Source organism: Calidris pugnax, unplaced genomic scaffold, assembly GCF_001431845.1.
Source record: "Calidris pugnax isolate Ruff unplaced genomic scaffold, ASM143184v1 scaffold69, whole genome shotgun sequence".
Lineage (NCBI taxonomy): Eukaryota > Metazoa > Chordata > Aves > Charadriiformes > Scolopacidae > Calidris > Calidris pugnax.
The window spans coordinates 7,124,700-7,136,752 of NW_015090859.1; the positions used below are offsets into that span (position 1 = coordinate 7,124,700).

General features: G+C 45.3%; 1 protein-coding gene across 1 annotated transcript in view; it reads left to right on the forward strand.

The window, feature by feature from the left end:
• The window catches only part of FGF14 (fibroblast growth factor 14), a 418,625-nt gene that overhangs the window by 809 nt on the left and 405,763 nt on the right, over window positions 1-12,053 (forward strand). The window lies entirely within an intron of this gene.

Genomic DNA, 12,053 nt, shown 5'->3' on the forward strand with positions numbered 1-12,053 from the left:
GGGCTTGTGCCCAGACGGCAACTCAGCCGGCTATTGCCGAGCGGCAGCGGCACCGCCTGGGTGGCTGCGTCCCCTCCGCCTCTCCCCCTGCCGGGATGACCCCTCGGTGCGCACCCGCCGGGTGGCTCTGCCTGCGGCTCCCTGCCTGCCCGGTAGCCAGGATCATGCGCTTGGGTTCCTCCGAGGGGGAAACTTGCAGTACATTACATAAGAAATGCAAATTGCAGGTGCTCTGGGCCGCCCGGTCCCGGGGTGTGTGTGTGTGTGTGTGTGGTGTCACGCTGCTGCTGTTGCATCCCTCTTGCTCGGGGCGGCCAAGGCGAGCAAGGTGGGCGAGAAGGGATGCTCGGCGGGCGAAGGAGCCGGGAGGTTTTCAGGGGAAATACCGGTCCTCCCTCCCCGCCTCCTTCACACCGGGCTCTGGTCGTATCCCCCGCCGCCGTGCTCGCCCCCCCCGGCCGGCAGGTTGCCCGCAAGCGCTAGGGAGGTGAGAGCGGCTGGAGCCCGGGCTGTGAGGGGAGGGATGAGGGATGCCGTGTGTGTGCGCTGGCGTGTGTGTGTGTGTGTATGTGTGTGTGTGTGTGCCGGCTGCCCTGCAGTGGCAGCTCCCGAGCAGGAGGCTCCTGACGCTGGCACTGCAGTGTAGTAGATCATAAGCTCTCCTCGCCTCTCTGACACCCCAACATCAACAAGCAGCAGCCCTGGCAGCCCGCACCCCTCTCCGCCCCGGCACAGCCGGCCTGACGGCTCCTGCCCGGTGCAGAGACTTGAGGTGGGCACCTCGGAGGGATTTTTGTCTCCCCCCCTCCCTTCGCTCCCCTTGGCCGCCTCGTCTCGCCCCCTTTCTCCCCGCCGCTGCAGCAAACAGCAGCCACTTCTCAGCATACCAAAGAGCCCGAAATGCCCCGCCGGAGCCTGCGCTCAGCCTCCCGCAAAGTGCCCTTCGCTTCGCTCGCCCCTTGGTGGAGCAGCAGAGAGCCGGCTCCCCCGGCCGGGGGGCAACTTCTAAAGCCGGGATGGGGCGGGCAGGGCAGGCGGCCACTTTCCTGCAGCCCCTAGGGACGCCCCCTCTCCCGCTGCCGGCCGCGCCCCGAGGGGGGGGACACCGGCTCCAGCACCGTGGTGCTCTGGGCGATGCCCCGTAGGAAGGGCTCGGGGGTGGGTGGTTTCTAGACCTTTCATTTCGGGGACGAGGTGGGGAGATATATAATAACACACACACACACACCCCTCTCCACTAAAGGCCCCCCCTTGCTGAGGGGAGGCTGGTTAAGTGTAGCCTAGACGTGTCCCCCGGGGTGCCAGGGGACGGCAGCACACCTTTCCCCCCCTCCCCAGCGAGTTTGCCGCACTTACCCCCTCTACACGGGACAAGTGGGTTTCGGTGGCAGGAGTGACACTGCGCCCCACCGCTACTGCCACCCTGCCTGGGGAGGGCTGAGTCGGCCTCGGGGCGAGGGGGGGGACACCGGTCTGAACAAACGAGGCAGACTGGGGGGGCAGAAACTCGGGGAGGGGGGGAAAAAGGGGGGCTGGAGGGTCTCTGCCCCCAGCTGCCACGGGTGCCAGGGAGGCACAGGGCGGTGGGAGAGCTGAGGGAAGAAACGGGGGGCCTGCGGTTGCCACCCCCCCCGGACAGATCCGTAGTTTCGCTCTCCGCCCCGCGCAGTTTGCGCCGCTCTGCTCCGCTCCGACGTGGAGCCGGGACGCCGAGCCCAGCCCAGCCCGCATAACCCCGTCCGGACATCCCGTTGCCCGCGGGCTAACTGCCTGGGGGGGCTGGTAACCGGGTTGGCCGGATTAGCTGGTAACTCCCTCACAGTTGCTCAGGGGGGCAGATCAAATCCACCCAGGCTGGGGGTCGTCCGCGGGAGCGCAGGCAGACGCTGCCGTGGTGCCCTGACTCGCCCCGGGCCGTGGGGCTCCCCCTCTGCGGGCAGACCCCCCCCCTTCCCTCCTCCCCGACCCTCCTCCGGTGCCCTTTGCCCGCCGAACTTTTCAGGAGCCACCGGGCTTTTTGGTCTCAAAAGGCACCGCAGGAGCGAGCAGCTGCTGTTGATCCAGCCGTGCGGAAAATGAAGCAGGTTAGGCAGCTAACGCGGGCTGTGATTTCAATTTATTTAGCGATTTTCGGCCTGGTGCCTTTTTTTTTTTTTTTTGGTCCCTTTCAACAGCTGAAACGGGACTGGGTGGCACATTTCCAGATGTTCTCTGCTTTGCGTTTCCTCTGCAGCCCTCCCCTCCGAGCGATGCCCCCCTCCCGGGGCTTCCTTGCCAGCCCCGGGGGTCCTGCCGGGTTTACTGGCACCAAGCAGAGCTCTGGGGGGAGTGAGGTGAGGAAGGATGGGGTGTCCGGGGGGGTGTGTGTAAGTCTCTGGCAGGGCTGCATTAGGAAGCTTTGGTCTTAGTTGATCATAGTTTTGCTCTAACCAAATTTCTTCCAAATTTGAGATCCTGGAAAGAGAAGCTGCCTTTGATTGCTACAATTATTTACACCTTTAAATTTCTTCATAAGGAGAAAAACTTTGACAATCAATAGATGTGGCTTTGCATGCACTGATTGATTTTTTTTTTTAAACTTTTCCTGAGTTTATTAGTACAGGAGGTAATGAAACCCCATGTATCTGCAGCATCCAGTCCAGCATGAAAATATTTGCAATTTGCCAGGTTCCCTGGGCCTCACTTGCTTTTGCGATTATTCCCATCTAACTCTGCCCTTCCAGCTTGTCAGACACACAAGGAGGACTTCACAAAGCATGAGACAAAAGAGACTTTTTCTCACAAAGAGTTAAAAATTGCTCAAGACTCCGTAAGGACCGAGCCAGGGCTTGTAATGATAAGATGCAGTCCTGGTGGCTTCCCCTTCACCTCCCCGAGTCTCTAAAACTAGGTACCTTCAGTTGGGGCATGGCTAAGTCACAGGGAGGATTTGGGGCTTGAGGGGAAGTGGGGAGGAGAGCATCTCTGGCTGTTTTTTGAAGCAAATGCAACAAGTGAATAGGTGACAACTGTTAGGGTGCCCATGGGAGATGAGTTAGTTGGCTGGAGCACTAGATGCCCCCATGGCAGGAATTGCTATCGTGTTTCACTCCTGGTGGCAGCCCAGCAGACCAAGGATGGATCAGGTTTCCTCTCCATTTACCTCCAAGGAGAGGCATCTCTCCAACTCAGTCAGGGCTGTTGACAGCAGAGTAGATGGAAATTGGCATTACTATAAATATGTTGCTGATAGAGGAATTTGGTTTTTGCTAGTATCAATCCCATATCTACCTCAAAAGTTACTTAAAAAGAAGAGCATCTGTGGCTGAACTGGGATCTCTGCAGAGTCTCTTGTTAAACTCCTGCTCCGTAAATAGTTAAGACTCATCTTTCATGGTCACTTATAATGTTGAGTAAGTTTATAAGCACAGCTACGTGAAGGTCTGTTTCAAGTGGAAGCTTGATTCCTGCCCATAAAGTATATAGCGTGTCGTTATTTGAATTCTTAAGTAAAATGCCCACCCCCCCACCCCCCTCCCTGCTGCCTTCCTTACTCATAAAAAACAAACCTCCCACCGAAAGACAAAGGATATTTTGCCTCAGTAAGAGCCGCGGCATCGAGTCCTCGAAGTTTCTTCACGTAGGTCTGAAAAGCAGCTCTGGCTGCCCGAATACCACAAGTCCTGGACTGCCAGTAGAGCCACGGTGTGTTTCTCTTGCTCAGATGTAAAATTGCCTATTCACATGTATCTCACCTACTGAAGTTTCGTCCTCTGTGGAATACGTTTTCTGAATTTATACAAATTTAATTATTCTCGATCAAATTAAATTGCATATTCTACTTGTTAAAGGGTGAAATTTATGCCTGCTCATGCATCTCCCTACTGTGATAAAATGCTTGCACCTAGTTCAATGTCTGCTAATGACAGGCCATTTATAAATGAATTCAAATACACAAAGGATGACTTAGGCTTAGGGAAAATATGAAAAATGTATTTACAGATATCATTGGTTTAAATATTTATATGTATGCAGTTTTTGTTTGAGTTTGATGTTTATTCTATTTACCTGCTTCGATTACGTTAAGTATATTAATTTTGAGCTATAATTCCAATTGACTTCAAATTTAGATAAGGAATGGTTTAGACATTCAGAATTTGTCCCTTTGCAAAGATTTTCTGTCTGGTAAATGCCTATAAAAATACAATCTGGAGAGGAGACAGTTGTTTGAAACCAGAAACCAGTTTTTCAAGAGGACTTCATAAAACTAAAGAAATAGGAAGCAGGGCATTGCATGGACTCTGGGATGGTATTTCGTAGCTGGTGGGGTCACTACTGAGGTTTTTGTTTAGTCACTCAACATGTAGGATGAAACGCTGTGAGGTTGGATAAATGAAGCGGTCGTGTGCACATTAAACTCTGCTGAATATTTACAGACGTTTGCTAAACGTGCCTGTGAGCGCCGAGCCCGACTGGAGCAGGTTTCGTTCAGTCGAGGATGATCTTGTTACTTCGGGAGCAGTGATTCGTTTCGATAACTAATTCTCTTTCAGATGGCTTTTATGGTTTTGGGCACACTGTTCCTTCCCTATGCCTTGCTTTCCTGCTTGTTACAACTTCCAGACAATGTCTGAATATTGCACAAATGTGCTGTTGGTCCTTTTGTTTGCTTTTTGCGTTTCAGAAAATGATAGCTTTTCAAAGACAAATTACTAGTTTGCTGAACAACTTACTGAGTAACAGAATAATCTTAAAATTTTGCAATCTCTGTTGTGAAAAAAATTGCTGTTGTGTAGCACAAGGCTTGATGATGTACAATTAATGTACCTGAGAGCTTCTCACCACTGTACAAAAAGAGTGTATACAGTAGAAAAATGATGTACCTGGAAATAAGCTTTGCAGGACTTGACTTCAGAAGGAGCTCGCTTCTTGCACAGAGTGTTTTTCTACTGTCGGAACAGACCAAAAACAAACCTCCCACCGAAAGACAAAGGATATTTTGCCTCAGTAAGAGCCGCGGCATCGAGTCCTCGAAGTTTCTTCACGTAGGTCTGAAAAGCAGCTCTGGCTGCCCGAATACCACAAGTCCTGGACTGCCAGTAGAGCCACGGTGTGTTTCTCTTGCTCAGATGTAAAATTGCCTATTCACATGTATCTCACCTACTGAAGTTTCGTCCTCTGTGGAATACGTTTTCTGAATTTATACAAATTTAATTATTCTCGATCAAATTAAATTGCATATTCTACTTGTTAAAGGGTGAAATTTATGCCTGCTCATGCATCTCCCTACTGTGATAAAATGCTTGCACCTAGTTCAATGTCTGCTAATGACAGGCCATTTATAAATGAATTCAAATACACAAAGGATGACTTAGGCTTAGGGAAAATATGAAAAATGTATTTACAGATATCATTGGTTTAAATATTTATATGTATGCAGTTTTTGTTTGAGTTTGATGTTTATTCTATTTACCTGCTTCGATTACGTTAAGTATATTAATTTTGAGCTATAATTCCAATTGACTTCAAATTTAGATAAGGAATGGTTTAGACATTCAGAATTTGTCCCTTTGCAAAGATTTTCTGTCTGGTAAATGCCTATAAAAATACAATCTGGAGAGGAGACAGTTGTTTGAAACCAGAAACCAGTTTTTCAAGAGGACTTCATAAAACTAAAGAAATAGGAAGCAGGGCATTGCATGGACTCTGGGATGGTATTTCGTAGCTGGTGGGGTCACTACTGAGGTTTTTGTTTAGTCACTCAACATGTAGGATGAAACGCTGTGAGGTTGGATAAATGAAGCGGTCGTGTGCACATTAAACTCTGCTGAATATTTACAGACGTTTGCTAAACGTGCCTGTGAGCGCCGAGCCCGACTGGAGCAGGTTTCGTTCAGTCGAGGATGATCTTGTTACTTCGGGAGCAGTGATTCGTTTCGATAACTAATTCTCTTTCAGATGGCTTTTATGGTTTTGGGCACACTGTTCCTTCCCTATGCCTTGCTTTCCTGCTTGTTACAACTTCCAGACAATGTCTGAATATTGCACAAATGTGCTGTTGGTCCTTTTGTTTGCTTTTTGCGTTTCAGAAAATGATAGCTTTTCAAAGACAAATTACTAGTTTGCTGAACAACTTACTGAGTAACAGAATAATCTTAAAATTTTGCAATCTCTGTTGTGAAAAAAATTGCTGTTGTGTAGCACAAGGCTTGATGATGTACAATTAATGTACCTGAGAGCTTCTCACCACTGTACAAAAAGAGTGTATACAGTAGAAAAATGATGTACCTGGAAATAAGCTTTGCAGGACTTGACTTCAGAAGGAGCTCGCTTCTTGCACAGAGTGTTTTTCTACTGTCGGAACAGACCAAGCAACTGGGAAGCTAATCTTCTTACTGGAGACCATGTAATAAAGTGCTTAAAGGGATATATTCGTCTTCAGATTGGCTATTAAAAAATTACTTATCATGTTCTCGAAGTGGATCTTTAGAGGTTCTGAGCCACTCAGAAGTACTGAAAATTACAACTGCAAAGGAAACTGATGGTGTTTGGCACCATGATGGGCTGAACTCACAGCGAACAAAATGTATGTAAGTGACATATTCTTTCTGATATAACCTGCAGCAAAGATAAATAGTGTTTGAGTAACTAACAAAGTTGTTATTCAAATCAGGAGCATGCTGGCTTTGAAGAGGATCTTTTCGAGGGCAAAACCTCAAAAATTGTTAAGTGAAAGGCTTTTAGTGGATAAATGGAATGCTGGGGTTTTGTGTCTGTAGCATACTCTGTTAGAAGCCCTCATAGTAGCAAGGAAAGTAAATTGTTGCTGATGAGACAGCATGGAGAAGTCCAAACAGCAATATCAGTAGTAAAATTCAATGCACAAGTCAGAATAATAGCACCTTCTGCAGTAAAATTCAATGCAGTAGTTTAGGTAACACACCGTGTTGAACATAAGCAACATATTAATAATTTGAGAATAAATATTGGGTGTTTGTGTGGGTCAAATGATAATAAATGACACTCAGTTGCTGGCAGAAATTGATGGTATAATTTTAATGTCCGTATTTTGTGTTTTCACTCTGACACCTGCTTATTTTACTTTTAACTGGAAACAGCATGAGGAATTGCACTGAACAAGTTTAACATTTGCACACTGAAGGTAGTGTCTCGAAAATTACTTGGCTTAGTCATTTTGCACCACTAAAATTAACCTGGTCCCGTCAGACAGCAGCATCGAACCAAGGTTAAACATTTTGATTCCATTGAAATTGTTTTGGCTTCTGCTCTCAGGCAGTGATACAAATAAACTGTAATCCTCTATGAAAAATTTGTTTTAAGGAGGTTCCAGAACAGTCTGTATTTCACTGAACTGATAGGGGAACAGACTTTACTGTTCTCGGAAAATTCATCTTGTCTTCCATTTTTTTTTTTTTTTTTGTGCAACTTTGTCATTTGGAAAGATAAGAACATAGCGAGGATACAGAATGTGTGGGACTCACACGCCTCTGCTCTTGAACATGTCCTTCTCCAGCTCTGGGCTTTAGGTAGTGTAAGAAAAATACAAACCACAGGGCAAATCCAGGTTTGATCCTTCCCTTAATCTATCCTCTCAGTTTTTGTCTGTCACTAGACTGTCTTATATGAGAGCTTTATATGCAGGCCACTGCATGTAGCAGCTTCTGAAGGAGCTATACACCTTAATTTGGGAAACAGCATTTCTATTTTGGGCATCAAAAACTTTGCGTGACAGTGAGCTCCACGTAACCACGTGCTGATGTAGAAAGAGTTTGGAGGGGGTTGTGATTTCAGTGGGTGCTCCTTGGTTCTTCTCCTGTTGAAAACCAGAGGCTCAGGCTGCTTTTCCTGCTCCATGTTTGTGATTATTAGTCACGGGGGGAGCTTTTCAGGGGTATCTCATCTATAGGGTGAAGAGCAATTCCTTCTTGGTGCCTTCTCTTTCCTTGAACTGTCAGAAAATCCTGGGCATTTCTATCATTTCAGTTCCTGTGCAGTATAACGTGCCTTTGCTGAGGATACAGGATGGCTCTGGATTTGGAGGACAAAGATGAGGCAGCAGCTGACACGTCCCTTTGCACGCTCTGCTTTCATCCAGCTAAAAGGAGTTCATTCCTATGGATTTTCTAGGCCTATGGGATAAGGAAGTATCTCCTGCAAAGGGCATGTTTTCACAAAGTCCTTTCTCTTGAGGGTAGAAGTGGGATATTGCTCCCTTGAACAAGCTTTTAAAGAATTAAGCTCTAGTGTGACCAAAACCTATAATTTTATACCAGTGTTGAACAGTTTGAGTAGGAGAGAGAGCTTGCATATAAAAGCAAAGACTTCTGTTTACATATAAATCTCTTGGTTCTCACCAATGCTAGCAAAGGAAATATACAAGAATTTCATTGCTCTTTAATGAGATTTGAGCCGAAAATGTTAATTTAAAGATGGCAAGTTTGCTAGACTTGTTACCCTTTCAGTAAATGTATTTCTAAGCATGTCCTACTACATTTAGACAGAACGTCCAGATTAAACAGTTCCCAGTTCACGCTTCTCATTAGAGAAGTGCATTATGGAGCATCACTATTGCCCAGTAGTTTAATTACTAATATAGGTACATTTACTGACACTGAATTAGATGAACAGGAATTACCAGTGCATAGTGGAAGATAGAGAAAAAGATGAAGAAAAATTATACAGTAGGGAAATGCTCGAAAAAAAATATCAGTTAACTCATCAGTATAGCAGTGTCTTATAAAATAGACTATCCTATCAGGAATGTCTTAGTAAAGGTTAAATTAATAGTAGTGCTTATTAATTCATAGTCCTCATGATATGAAAAAACATTTTACAGTTCTGATTTTCTTGGAACTGGAAATTGCAAGTCGATACCCAGACTACTAATAGTCCCTGAGAAGCTGAACCTAAATGTGATTTAGGCAGATTATCCCACCAGGAGATCAACCCAACATCTCAGATGTGAATTAACTTCAGGCTGACTAAAACCCAGGTGCAATTTTGTGGCTTGGACTCTCAGCTTTCACTAAAATCCATGTTTATAAATGGCATTGACAGGTGGATTAAAATTTGTAAAGCTTTGTGCCCCCCAGAGGTTTCCTCCTAGCCCCTTGCCAGTATAAATGTGGTTGTTGGTTTTTTTTTTTTTATGTTTGTCCCCATGTGAAGGAGACTTTTTGCCTCAGAAAACAGGGATATAAAGACTTTCAGTACTCACATTTGCTAGTCTCCTTGCTTTACTCCGGCCTGTTGTATCTCTGTGAATATGACCGTGACCCATCCCAAACACTGTTGCCTCCATTATAGCCTTTCACATCTCTTTCAGTTCTTTCACCTGCTGCTTGTGCAGGAATCTCACCTTTTTACTTTGAGTTAGGGTTTCTCAGGAAAATTAGCCCTTAATTATATTTCTTTCAGTTCTCTCTACCACTTTGAATAATTAGCTGGTGGCACTGAGCAGAATGACTGTACAGGTTATTACTGATGTAATAGATATTTATGATGGATGAAGGGTAGGCTGCTGGACTACCCTTTGTTTTATTGGGCATAAGCTGTATGAATAATGGGTTACTCACTTTCTGCTAATTTACAGTAGCAGAACAGTAGCAGAAGTACGTAAATGTAGAGGCAGTAAAGCAACTGTGATTGATTAGGAAATGACAGTAAAATCAGCAAGAGGATTCAGAAGACCTGAGAACAAATGTTATCCCTTTCATTTGTTTTAAGGATTGTCTGAGGATATTACGTGCTTGAGGATAAAATGCTTTATGTGGGACTCTTCAACTTCCAGGAAAGTTTTCTGGATAATATTGCTGAGCAATTCTTACTTGACCTGAGCGGTAATGAGTTCCAAGTCCTGGCTTTGCTGGCTGACTTGGGTGCTAAATGCCTCTTTGAAGCTTGTGGTTGTGGTACCCTGCTGAAGAGCTCCCAGAGAACTGGCAAACCTGTGTGGATGTAGGGCATGCCACATATGTCCGTACCTTCTGCAGGGTACAGACAGAGAAAACCTGGTGTCTGGATGTTGCTCGCCTTTTATTCGCCTTCTTCACCTTTGATTGCGTTCACTTTTGGTAGTCTAATTTTGTGATGCTAGTGTGTGAGAGGATTGTGACATGCCACTTCAGCACAACGTGCTCTAGGGTTCCTGCTGACCAGGGAAAAAAATCTCATCTGTGGCAAAACCAGTGACTGTATGTGTTATGACTCCCTGTGCTCTCAAGTGTTGGGCTCTGCTTAATGGCACAAAGTTTTGAAACATGTCAAGGATTAATTCCCTTACCTTTGAAACTTGTAGCGTGGACTCTTATTCCATGGAACAGGGCATCTAAAATCAGTACAGGATTGTTTTACAGCAAATGTGTCATTATGTAGCGTTTGTGTTGAAGACTCATATTTTTTGAAGGAGGCCTTATTTCGTTTTCGAACTGGACTTTAAACCCTGATAATGTTTGTGGAGTTGTAAAAGTGCAAGAGAAAAAAAAGCAAAAAAAAAAAAAGGCTCTTGTAGTTTCCTAGGTAATACATATCTGGGTAAAATCAATGAGTTTACTCATGGTAGGAGGAATGTGCGCCACGGTAGTGGGATGGAGTCACTGTGATTTTGTGTTCTAGTGCCTTTCCTCACTTCAGGTTGTATTTGCAGTTTATAGGAGATGATGTATCTGGGGTATTACTGACATGAAGTGGAGATGAGTCCTGTGATTTGTGGGCCACAGAAGATGTTCTCTCCTCACTGAAGATTTTCAGTGAAAGTGTATCTTAGGAGACATTGGTTTTCTTAGCACTTCGACATCACGTGTGCTTTGACCATTGCCATACAACACTTAGGAGAACACAGTCTAAGGGGTTCCTTGATACCTAAAAAAATAAAGTGCTCTCAATTAAAAACACACTCTTTAAGCACAATGAGAAAAAATAATTGAACCTAAGGATGTGCAGGTGAATACCATTGTAGTTTAACTGCATATTTACTTAGTTTCACGGCCTCTTAGACACTGGATGAGAATGATTTTACGCCAGTTGTGCCGGCTGCCATCAGGATGAAAGCAGAGGCAGCAGTTTAGGACTTTATAACCAAAGCAGAAGCAAGCTGTAAGTTGTGCAGTCTAGGTTAAAACCATTTAATAAAATATCAGGAGAAACATCAACATGAGATTTCATTATGTTTGCTGAGGCCCATTTTCCTTGGCTGTCAGTAGCTGGCTATGTTCTCAGCTGGCTGCCAGAAAGAATACCTGTTAATAGGTTTAAGATGAAAGGTGAGGAAAAGATAAATACTAAGCCCTTGTAGTCATATGTATAGGTTAAGAATTTGGGGGTGGAACTTGATGAAGTTTGAACAAAAGTAAGTCAGAATGCGATGTTAGTACATTAGGTGAGATTTTTTTCAAGTGCTGTGTGGATGATACATGAATAGTGTGGGATGCTCTCTCTCCCACTTATTCTCAGAGGGAGATGAAAAACCAGAATGACAAAAGAAATTATAAAGTAAATAATAAAGGGATTAAAGGAATCTGTAGTCATTTAGAAAGGTTAGTGAAAGAGAGTCCTACAGGGAAGCAGAATTTAGAAATTGTTTAAGCTACTTGTCAATTGAAGAGCAAATAGATCTGAAATTTAAGGACATTTTCATGGAAAACATCTATTTCTAGAAGTGTTTCTTTCCCAAGGACATCTGAGAGAGTTACATTTGAGAGTCTAGCTTCTCTCAATTTATTCCATTTATAGCTATCTTGCTAAAGGTGAGGTATCCTTGTAAATGTTGGCTTCGCTTTTATAAATGAAGATGCTCCTACACTCTCATGAGCCTACCAGCTGTCATTGCGCAGCTCTGAAGGAGTGGCCTCCAGGGTGACCTTAGGCTGATTGTCCAGGGCCTCCTGCCTGCCCGCCTGCTGTCGCACGGACGGTCTGCAAGCCGTCTGCCTGAGCCCGACTGGCCACCCTTGCTGTTTTGGACCTGCACGGGCATGTGGAGTCCTACCTGTGCTCCAGCTGCCTGGGCTAACACCTGCAGGCTCACCTGCAGCAGAGATGGCACAGGAGTCAAC